Source organism: Apteryx rowi, unplaced genomic scaffold, assembly GCF_003343035.1.
Source record: "Apteryx rowi isolate R43461 unplaced genomic scaffold, aptRow1 scaffold_564, whole genome shotgun sequence".
Lineage (NCBI taxonomy): Eukaryota > Metazoa > Chordata > Aves > Apterygiformes > Apterygidae > Apteryx > Apteryx rowi.
Window position 1 is genome coordinate 398,260 of NW_020450832.1, and position 11,812 is coordinate 410,071.

An 11,812-nucleotide genomic window follows, 5' to 3' on the forward strand; every position below is an offset into this window, starting at 1 on the left:
GCAGCTGGGGAAAGAGCCTTTCCCAACCCCTGGAAGTTTAGCTACCACTTAAAAGTCCGAAGCCTTTCTGCTTTTGATAATACGATATATTGTTTCTCTTACTGTAAAAGGAAGTTTATTACCAATAAAAAAAAAGAGGTATTTTTATGAAGAAGAAAAGAATATAGAGTTAAGCAATGCTCCCTGAGAAAGAGTACTTGGAGATTCTGCAGGAAGAGTGATAGAAGAAGCGTATTTTGAAATAACAAATGCATTTTGTATGGTTTCCTTTTCTAAACTCCCGGTTTGTACTACAGATTGCAGAAATCACCCCCAGCCCGCGCCGCTGAGCCCCTCCAGGGCTGCCCTGGGGGCGGCGGAAACCCGAGGCAGAGAGGAGGCACCGGGGGCTGCCGAGCGGCCGAGCAGCTCCGCGGACGTGGCGCCGGGTCGGCAAAGCGGCCGGACACGGCCCCCGCCGGGCAGGAGCGCGGCGCCGGCTGGGGACCGTGGCACACGCGGGACCRCGCACGCGCCGGGCCGAGTCACCGCAGTACAAACTGGGCCTCAGGGCAGCGCATTTTAACTGTGCTCTTTTTAAAAACCATCGTGAGTTAATCTGTTAAGCTGCTTCGGAGAACCTGCTCCCGTCAGCGAGCAGCGACGGCACGACCTGCTGCGAAGAGCAAGCCACCGACAAAATTGAACCTACAGTCCCAGTTGCATCTGATTTGCCAAAAAAGGGTGTGATATCAACATAATGTATATATTGTATAGTAGGGGAGAGAATAGGTGTATCTTAATTTGTCATTATTTTGCTAACCAAAGCTGTACATTTTTCCTATTACTTGCTATCTGTCTGTTTTGGGTTTTGAATGGGTTACAAATATACTACGCGTCCAGCCTGCAGCAGCAGTTCTGAAAATGCACTGTTTCTACTGATATTCATGCTTTTTCCATTTTATTGCCGAGATTACATGAATTGTTGACTTTATTTTTACACAATAAAGAGTGAAGAAAGACACGGGGGTCTCAAGCGTTCTGTGGCTCTGCTGTGCTCAGCATCGCTGCTCAGGTGACGTGGAAAGATTTTGCTCATTTAAAGCAGGGATTTCTGCCCAGTCCCCCGGAGCCTGACGCAGGCGTCTCACCCTGGCGGTACCTGCCAGGCTGCCTCCTCCTGCAGCGTTAGGCCACATCTTCCCCCATTTCAGGCAATACCATCATACGAACGGGCTTTTCTTTTTTTTTTTCTTCTCTCTCCTTCCAATCACTAGACGTACGCTTCAGGCTGGAAGTTAAAGCATCCCTGGCTTTCCCTGACAGGCTGGCAATCGCGAAGACAGTGACACGCTGCATCCCACAGTGCCTGACGCCTGTCAGCTCTCCCCAGCAAATGTCAGCGTTCCCATTACCGCCACCTCCGACCACCCGTGCCGGGGCCCCACGGGACCACGCCGGCCCCCTTCCCTGCTCCACGGGCGGGCGCCGGGCTCGGGGCGCTTGGCTCGGCCATGGGAACGAGCCGGGCTGGAGCCGCAAGGCGGTTCCCGGAGGGCAGAGCCACGTGCGGGGCCGGGAGCGCTGAGCGCTGCAGCGCCCGACACAGGATGGCAGCGCGCGGTGCTCGGCCTCGCAGGGCGGCTCGCGTTATTGCTAAGCGATTGCCACAACTCCCCCCTTGTTATACACCTGCGGCAGAGCTGCCTTGCCAGATAAATTGCTTTCAGCATCTAGGCACAAGCAAGAAAACCATGATTTATTCTTCGCAGCCAGCCAGCAGCAGCCCCCCCCCCCCCTCCGCTCCGCTCCGGCCGTAATGCCCACCCCGTGCCGCCGCAGGTGCCGCCGGCAGCCGCCCTGCCGTAACAGCCGCTGCCTTGAGAGGGTTCGGTCCCGGGACTCGCACAGTTTCCCTTAAGGACACGTCAAGTCGTAATAATTGTAGCACCAGCAACAGCTTGAAGGGCGAGGGAGGGAGGCTGCCTCGGTGTGAACCGCAGCTCGGTTTTATTTCTGGGGACCGGAGCGCTGTTGCAGCCCGAGGATTATCCCGGGCGAAGCAGGAAAGGCCACGGCATCCGCAGCGGAACCGAGGCAGAGCTAAAGCGCGTGGGCCCTGGGCAGCTTTACCAAAGTGCTGGCACCGTGGCGATCCAGCCAGTGCCATCCAGCCCGGCTCTGCCCGCTCCCGGGCAGACGGCTCCCCTCCCAGGCCCTCCGGAGCAGGCGGCTCAGCAGTATTTGCCAATGCAGATCCACTGCCCTTTTTTTTCCCCCGAAAACCAGCTGCTCTGAGGACAGGCTGCCTGGTTTCATGTCACTGGGAACAGCCCACATCTCTGCCAGGGGAAKGCTATTTTTACCCGGCGGAGGGGCGGCAGCTCCGGCGTCGCTCTCAGGCGCTGCCGGCCCCCTGCGCTGCCCCGCGGGCGCTTGGCCGAGGAGCCAGCGCCGCCTTTGCGGCCGCGCTCGGCCCTTCCAGGTGCCAGGAGAGAACCACGGCGGCCACCCGCTGCTGCGGGAAGGGAAAGCGATACCGTCAGCTGGAGGCTTGTGCTGCACCACAATATAAACAGCAAAATAATAAGTAAATAAATAAATAAATAAAAATTACACCAACAGGCCTACGTTTTTCCTCCACCGGTAGCTGGAGAACCCTGCTGTGATGAGAGCTGGGCTCCGGGAGGGCTGCGGCGGGGGGATGTGGGTGGGGAGAAGCCCCTGGACCCACCGGCGTTTTCCGCTCGCCTGAGGCTGCCTGCAGCCTTCCCAGGCTTGTGGGAGCTGGAAAGCGGTTTTGGCAGACCGGGAGGAAAGGCCTGGGAGCCCCAGCAGCAGGTTTATTCCCACCTGGAGCATGGGAACAGGAAGCCCTGGGCAGCAAGCGCAGAGGACCGAGCCCAGGAGAAGCTGCTCGAGGGAGGCTTCGGCGTGTCGAGGGCTAATGAACCTGCTGGCTAATCACCGCCGGCTCCCCGGGCTGCGAGGAGCCGCTGCTCCGGGCTCGGAGCTGCACCATGGCCCTGGGAGGTGGCTCTGCCTCGTGGTGCCGGAGGCCACCAGCCCGGCGTCCCCAYGAGGGCAGCACGGATAAGGGAGCGTTTTCCCCTCCCTAGCATCGAGGGCATTAAATCCAGGAGGCTTTAGAGCCACGGAGCAGATGGAGATGTTGGGCTGCGTGAGGACAGGCCCCAGGACGTGGGAGAAGGCTCGGGAATATTGCACCGCAGGTGCCTCCGGAGGAGAGCAGCCCCCCACGGGCAGCGTATCCGCAGCGTCGGCGCCAGAAGCATCCCAGAGCATCATTGCTATGCGGCGCCGAGGGCACGCCAGGCGCCTAATACCACGCCGTTAGATTAATTAGCACCGAGCGTCATGCTGTGCACCTGGCCCGCACCGGGGGGCTGAGCGCAACCCGCTCCACGGGACCTGGATTAAACGTGCATGAAAAGCAAGCAGGGCCGGGGGGCTCCGCTCCGAGGCAGGGAGCTGGGAGAGATGCTGGCACACGGCTGCAAGAAATGCAGCAGCCCCCGCGGGAGCCCCAGGGGTGCGGGGCAGGAGCGGGGCCCCGGGCGCCGCAGCAGGGACTGGCAGCAGGAGGATCCTCCTTCCCTTGGGGCGAAGCTGCCTTCTCCCGAGCGGCGCTGTGGGAGCCGGCTCCGTTTCCCATGGCTCGGACACAGTTAAGTCAAGCGCGGGAGCAGCCTGGCGCGGCGGGTGTCTCCCCCCACGGAGCAGCGCGGGGCCGCAGGCTCCCGCGGCAGAGCTGGGTCAGTAAAGCAAGGGAGCAGGCGAGGAGGGGGCTGGCACCGCTCCCRGCCCCGTGGGAAACCCGGCCGGCTGGCGGGCAGGCGAGGCGATGGAAAAAAGGCTCGTTTTTGGTAACCCAGATTCTGCAGCTTAATTAGGCTCTCGGCAGCTGCAAGATTTACGCAGATACGCGAGGCGTCGAGGCGTCCCGGCGAGGGCGCACGGCCCCGCRGGCAGCAAGCCGGCGCCTCCCGCTCTCCTAACCCAGCCCCACCGGCAGCACCAGCCACGGCTGCAGCGGCGGGAGGTTCGTCCCGTCCCGTCCCGTCGGGGCGCCAGCACCACCCTTAAACCGACACTCCCTCGGTCACAAGCAGGGCAGAAGGGCCAGCAGGGCCGGAAGGGCTCGGGCCCCCCTTGCTGCCGCCTCCCCCCTTGCCAGGCCAGGCAGAGCCGCCTCCAGCCCGGCAGGATGAGCAGCGACCAGGAGCCGGCGGCAACTGCCCGCTGGGGCCGGCGAGGCTGCGGGACGGAGGGGGCAGGGGGAGGTTTTGCTGCACGGGCACCGCCGCGGCCCGTGCCGGGGTGCACGAGCACCGATCCTGCCGGGAAGCGGACAAGGCTGCTCCTCAGCGCTGCAGCCCAGCCGGCACAGCTGGGGAGATGCCCAGCGGGTAAACAACGGAAAAGGGCAGCTTTGCYGCCCCGCAGGAACGGGTTGGGGATGCTGCTCCGTGCGGCTCAGGAGACAAATTGCTGAGCGGCGGCGGGGAGGCAGCAGCGACCCCGGCAGCTCCGGGCACGCGGCCGGCAGAGGCGGGATAGGGAAGGGCAGGAGCCGGCGGCTCCGCAGGGAGCTCGGGGAGGGCTGTTTGCAGCAGGGACACGCAGGCACTGCTCGCTAAACCGACCCTCCCTGCAGCCGGCTCCAGGAGGCGGAAAGCCTGGGCTCTGCACAGCCCGGCCCCGGGGAYGCTGCGTGTGCCGGGTGTCCCTCGCAGCCGAGGCCGGGAGGGCAGAGAGGTGCAGGAGAGGCAGCYGGGCTGCATCCGCACGCCGGAGGCATCATCCTCCGACAGCACGTCCGGGCGCTGCCGGCTCTCCTGGCTCCCCGGCAGCGCTGAGCACGCCAGGACCGGCCCGGCGGCAGCAGGGCTTTGCTCAGCCGTCCATGCACGGAAAGGAAATGTGTCCCCATGGCTAACCCGCCCCAGCCCGACCTGCGCGGGGGTCTGCAGATCGCTGCAGCCGGAGCTGAGCAAACCCCCCCTGCCCTCGGGACAGGCCACGCAAACRGCCCGGGCTCCCCCCGAGCCCTTGGCCCCTTTCCGTGCAGCACAGCGTCTTCCTGCCCCTTTCCCCGCGATCTCAGCCAGCTCAGGCCTCCCTGGAGGGGGGACGGGCAAGAGGCCTCACCGATCCTGCCCGCTCCAAGCCTCTCCCTGCCGCTTTCCACCCCAACAGCTGGTTGTAAAGCACTTTTGGAGGGATCCTAGTGAGTCTGGATCTTTGCTTTCCAAGCAGGAGCAGAGCCACTTTCTGCACAGGGAGACTCCCGGCTCTGACGTGGGCTGGAGACATTCCTCCGGCTGCTCGGCCGCTTCGCTGGTAAGAGGAGCGGGAGAGGCRTCTCAACCCCCCCTCCCCCCCGCTTCGCCCTGCTTTTGGCCACGTGGGTGCCACAGTCCTCCTGGGGGGCCGGGAACCTCACGCTGCTGCACGGATTTGCCTCTTTATTTTAAATGGTGCTTTCTGTAGAGTGTTTCAGATGAAACGTTGCTTCTTCCACCCTGGCCGCCCTCCCCTAATTCGGGCTGACGCGTGGCCTCCGGCAGCAGCCGGGAGAGCACGCTGCACCCACGCCGGGCGGACGGGGCCGCAGGGGAAGCAGGGCTGGCCCCAGCGTCTCGCCTTCTCGGAATATTTTAGCAACCGTTCCCTGGGCTTCTCCTGTGATTTTACCAGCTGCTGTCGAACACCACCTCGACAGAGCTAAGCCGATTTCCTCCGGTTCCTTCCCTCCATCCCCGATGCCTTACAGGGGCCAGGATGGGAGCGGAGGCCTCGGAGACTCCCGCGTTCCCCTGCTGGGAAGGTCGTGGGCGAGCACACCGCCTCCCGCGCAGGACGGAAAGAAGGATGCCTCTTCCAAAGCTGATGAAAAATAGATGCAGCATCGCACTAATTATGCTGTGTAATTAGCATTTATTCTTTGCTTATCAGGAACCCACAGGGAGCGGAGCTGAGCTGGACCCCGCGTGTCGCCTTTGCTCCGTGCCAGGCACCGGCAGCTCCTGCGGTGTGGAGGGACGGGCTGCAGCTGGCTGCCAGACCTCCCGCGGCCGTGCCTCCAGGTCCCGACCCGGCCTCGCCGCCCTGGACCGTGGGCTCGGTGCCCCCGGCCCAAGCACGGAGGCTCCCGGCACACTCTCCCCCTCGCACTCTTGCTCGCCGCCAGCCCATCTGCACCCTGACCGCAAGCAACAGATGACAAGATCCACGGCGATACTGGAAATTAGGTCAGCAAGAGCCTGCAGCAGATTTTAACATTTATCATCCTGGCTCCTGCGCTGCAAGGCGCTTATGCAACGCCGAGCTGCCCCGGGGCAGCCCCGCGCGCCGGCTCCGGCAGGGCTCCTGCACCCAGCCCCGGCGTCCCAGCGAGGCCGGCCTGGGCCCGGAGCCCCCCCCGTGGGGAGGGGAGCCGGCAGGGCCCGGGCTGCGTCTCAGCCCTGACTCAGTGCTTATGAAAGCAGGGAATCGGCAGCCTCCCCCCAGACAGGCGACGCGCAGCCCGCTCGCACCCAGCCTCCAGCYTTCCCCGTGCCCGGCCCGGCCGCTCACCGCCCCCGCGGGCTCCACCGCCACGTCCCCCCTCCCTGCACCCACCGCCCCAGGCCGAGCCGGCCCCTCCGAAGAGGGGAGCGGGGATGCGAGCACCCCTCCAGCCCGGCGGTGTGACTCAGCCCCGTGGCACCCACGCGGAGCCCCAGCGCACGTGAGTCCTGCCAGCGCCCCCAGCGCCGGCCCACGCGCGGGGACAGTGCTCGTTTGCGGCGCTGATGTTGGGTTGGGGATGAGCTGCGCTCCGCGCTTGGCAGAGCCTGCTGCTCCCTCCCTCCCTCCCCAGAGCATCCATATGTTAGCGCCGTTAATATTCATGAGCTCTGTCAAGGCGGCTGGGGCTGAGAGACTAACGGCGGTGCCAGTCTCCCGGGCAGAGCCACGTTTGCTCGCTCCAAACCCTGCAAGTCCCCAGGGCGACCCGAATGCAATGGGAACGAGCTCCGGCAGCGCGGCACTGCCAGGCTGAGCCTCGCCAGCCTTTGCCGACGGCCGCTTCCAAGGACGGCGGGGCACGGCCGCACCGTCCGGCCCTGCCGGCCGCGGGGCGCGCTCCGGCAGCGTGAGCGTCGGCTGCGGCCAGGTGTGCCCRCAGCCCCCATCGCGCCTTGCCCGGCTTCCCCCGCTGCAAGCCCTAACGCGGCGGCTTCGGGCCTTTCTCAGCCCCGGCCACCGCCGCTGTCCTGCCCCAGACCAGACCGGCCGCAGAGAGCCCTTCCCCGGGGCTGGGAACAGAAGCACATCCCGCACACGCTCCCGCTGCGCCTGCGTCCTCCGTCACCCGACCGCTTCTGCGATTTAGGGAGCAGCTTTTGCGTCTTCGGCTGCTTCCCTGGCTCCAGGCGCTGCAGTGACACAGTCCAAGCGCAGCCTGGCGGATCCCAGGGAAGGATGCGGGAGAGAAGCCAAACCGAGCAGCAAGCGACATGACGAGGGGAAGCTATTTTCATCAAAACACAATTTATCCGCCTTCCATCGGAAGGAGCGAGGAGGCTCTGACACGCTGTAGGGACGGGMCGGGCCTGACCACGGTGCTTGGACACCCGGCTCCCACCGCTCCCTCGGGATGGGGATCCTTTGGCACCAGGCAGGGCTCCATCGAGAGTGCCCAGGTCTCCTCCCGGGAGAGGTTTCCAGCACCGGCACTGCCCAGTGCGGGCAGAGGGCCAGGACGAGCCCGGCCACCGCACGCCACCAAGCCCCAGCCCGGCTCTCCTGCTCTCACCTAACCGCCCTGCCCCGGGCGCCACCGACCGCRGTGCCGTCAGTCGCAGGCAATAACCACAGTTTACCGCAAACTAAGAGACACCAGGTGACATTTACCCAGCAAACTAATTGATATCCAAGTAATTTGTTGTAGAAACCTTGTTATAYGCCAGCTGGATTTCCCAAACCCTCCCAGTCCTACTCCTTACAAACAAGGTTTGTGTGTTAATCGAAGAGCTTTAATCACATTGCTACCCACCGTGATTTTGAGCAAGTTATAAAGCTTCCAGATTTATCACAGACTTTCAGATCTTAAGCCCTCACTTAAGAACGTGTTTGATATGTTATTAGCCAGCAATAATGCTCCTCCTGGAGAGGACAGACATCTCTTCTGGGCAGCGCACAGCACGACCTCTCCTCCCTTTCACCCCTTTCCCGAGGCTGTGTCTTTGCAGGCATGCAGCCCTCCCTCCCTCCCGACGTGCCACTGCTCTGGTTAATCACATCCTCCTAATCAGCACAAAAAAAGGAGCTATTTCCACACAAGAAAAACTGCTCCAGTCAAAACATCAGCCCCGAGATGCATGTGCCCCCAGCAGAGCCATCTACATCAGGCAGGCAGAGAGGCAGAAGTCCTTGCATTCGCCAGGGGCCTCCCATGCACAGGGTTCTCAGGAGTGCTCAATAAACATTAAAAAAAAAAAAAAAAAAAATCAATGCACTAGCTCATAAGCAACAGCAGTGGAGTGTGAACAGCTGGGGATTTGCAGGCAGAGGTACAACAAGCCAAGCAGCGAGTCCAAGAAAAGCAAGAAAAAGCACGTTCCTAAGGAAACATTCTGCATCGAGCTCTTGAGTTGGAAACTAACCCAAGAATTAATCAGAAACTGATTTTACGGCCTTTATTTTGTATTTTTAAAGGTGACCAGGTGTGCAGAGCAGGGGGACGCACGTGCTCGGAGCGTGCCCTCCCGGACRGGAGGCCAGCGCGTGCCGAGACCTGCCGCGCATCTGCACACACGCACAAGGGGAGAGGGGGGGAACCGCACGCCGGCACCAGGARAGCGACCCAGCCCCAGCACACCGTCCCGTTTCACCAACCCGTCCCTCGCCCTCTCCCCGAACGACAGGCAGGGGATCCTGCCCCGCATCGGCAGCTGCCGGCCACGGCGCTCGCCCGCCACGGCCCCGTCGGGGGGGGACGGTGCCGAGGCAGCAGGACGGGCGCGGGGGCACCCGGGCGACGGTGCCACGCGTGGCCCCAGCACGACGTGGCCCTTAATCGGCGGGGCAGCCATGGCAGCGAAGCGCACGGCTGGCAGCGTCCTGCCCGATGCCCACTCGCTGCCGGGAACGCAGGCACCACGAGGGGAGGTTTACTGCCGCGACCACGCAGCGCTCATGGGCTCTTTGGCCTCTGATAAATCCAGCCAGTAGCACAGGCGAGCACGTGGGCACCCTGCTACGTGCCCCAGCATCCTGCCTTCTCCGTGGTCCCCTGGGGGACCACCACGCAACACCCTGTCCATCCCAGCCCACCGCGGCTCGGGTCAGCCTGCCAGCCTGGAAAAGGCTTTACATCTGCCTACGGAGGCTTACAGCCCACGCCGGGCATTAACCACCTCCCTGCACGCACGCAGAGACTCCCAGCTCTGCATCTCGAGGAGCAAGGGTCAGGCATAAAAACCAAGTCTTCGCCCCCGTCTGCCCAACAGCTCACGTGTCCCCAGCCTCCTGCCTTCCCCCCCAAATCGCCTCCCACGGGAGCTCGGCTCTGCTCAGAGACAGCCACTGCCTTTAGAAGAGATGAGTGCATTGCAGGTCTCCTGCTTCTTTTGGGCTGAGCCCTGTACGAGCTGCTCCATCACCCTAATGACATGGCTCGTAATTACCTCATTTGCTATTAATTTGGATGTCAAGAGAAATTCCACTCATTTGTTCTTAATTAATATGGCCTTAAAATAAAGCCTGGGAGCTGACAGGGCTTGGGAAGGCGTGTCTGCGTCAATATTAGAGAGGACCAACCGAGACCAACAAGGGGAAGAGCAGCCGGGTGGAGAACGATTCATAGGGGCTTAGATGAAGGGAGATGACTGCACRGGAGCCGTAATGCTCCCCAGGCTGATCCGTGCCCCGTCGGAGCGCTGTACTGCACGCACAGGCACAGTTTGCAGCACAGACCATCACCGCAAGGCGCAGGAGGCTTCTGGATGCCACGACAAGGCTCAGCTGTCCCAGTGGAGAACTACCCTAAAACCGCCAGCTTGCAGCCAGAATTGGGGCCCAGCGTGGCGAGAGACACAGGCCACCTTGCTCCTAGCAGAGCAGAAGGGATAGAGCACATACAGCTGCACCAGCCAGCTCTGCTCCAAGCCCAACACCCTGAACACTGGGAGCGGAAACGTGGCTGCTCATTGCATGCTGAATTTTGGGCCAGCAGATCCTGGACACACAAGGGCCATCCAGTCCCCCATGTTTTCTCCTCGTCCTGCAGTCAGCACACAGCAGGGCGCAGGTGGATCTGCATGACACGCTGCGGAGGGGCTGGCCAGAGCAAGGACCTCCAGACCCACTGAGGGGACATAATTCCCCCTCATGTCCTCTGTGGGGGTTAGGGTCTCACTGGAGAGAGCAGCTGGCAAACGGAGCCTCGTGAAGAGCGATGGCTATGTGACCTTCACATCCTGGTGGGCGTCCGCTACGTGGCACAGCCCCTTCCATCGCTGTAACAGAAGCTATCAGAAATGTCTCATTTGTTATTAATGTGCATGTCAAATCTGCTTCCAGAGGATCTTGTTCATTATACGAGCACATTAATTAAAGCCAAATAAGCTGCTGGAGTCGGCCGGTCGCTGGGCGGAGGGATTATAGGGGCAGGCAGGAGGTGTTCGGGCAGCGGTGGGGAAGGAAAGCAGGTTGCGAGAGGAATAAGATGCAACCACAGAGGARTGCTGCAGCCTATCAGCACGTGCTATGCCCAGATTTATGGTTTGATGATACCAGTCTACAGATGGGCCTGGTGTTTGGGAAGTACGAGAGAGAGCACCCCTCCTAAATCTACCTGCACCAGCCAAAAGGGAGGGRGAATGAGGGGTGGGGTGGGGGGAATCCCTACAAAAACAGCTTCCCTGTCTTCAGCAACAGTATCCTGAAATACAAGCCTTGAGTCACCAGATCTCGGTCCTTGCAATATAGACTGCACAGGCAGCATATAGCCTACTAGAAGCTCCAGACATGGAGGTGGGAATTCTTCTCACCCAGCTTTAGACATCTGTGACTGAGTTACTCATCTAGATTCCCTCAGAGGAGAAATATAGCGACTGGCATCCTAAAGCATCTTCTCTTCCTTATCAAGGGACCTCAGGTAAGCAGTGTCAGTGGAGAGGTCTACATTTTTTGTGGCCATCTAYAGATCAGGAAAGGAAGAGGAAACGTGTCCGGAGAGTCTGCTGCAGAACGAACTATTCAGAATTTGACCAGCACAAATCTTCCATTTCTCTTCATAGCCTCAGAGGGCAAAGAAGGCTGTAAAGTGACAGTAGCCATAGAAGCTCTAGAAGGCAGGTGAGAAGGCTCCTATCTGGAAGGGTGGCACCGATACCTCAAGCAGGGTCTTTTCACATGGAGAATGATTTTTGGTTTAGTTATGCCAGCCCAACTTTATGCAGAGAAGCTCTTAGAAGCAGATCGAAATCTGTTTAACTGCATGCAGGGCTGAGCTTGACCTGCAGAAGCCAGGTTTGCAGTGAAGAGGCTCTGCATGGAGGCTGCTCTGGTTTAATTAAACCGGATGATGAGCCTAAGGCACAACAGCCAGGAAGAGCACTCCAACACGCGCATCCCAGCAGGGCGACCAGCTCCCTCCAGCTTCCCCACTAGTGAAGCTGAGGAACAGTCTCTGCTTTAATTACCAGCTTTCCAGCTGAAGGAATCTGCTCCCAGGCCGTGGGTAGGGAGCCCCGGGGGAGGACGCAGCCTCCCCTCCATGTGGTGGCTCTGGAAGCCCCCGGCCACGTGTCCTGCACAC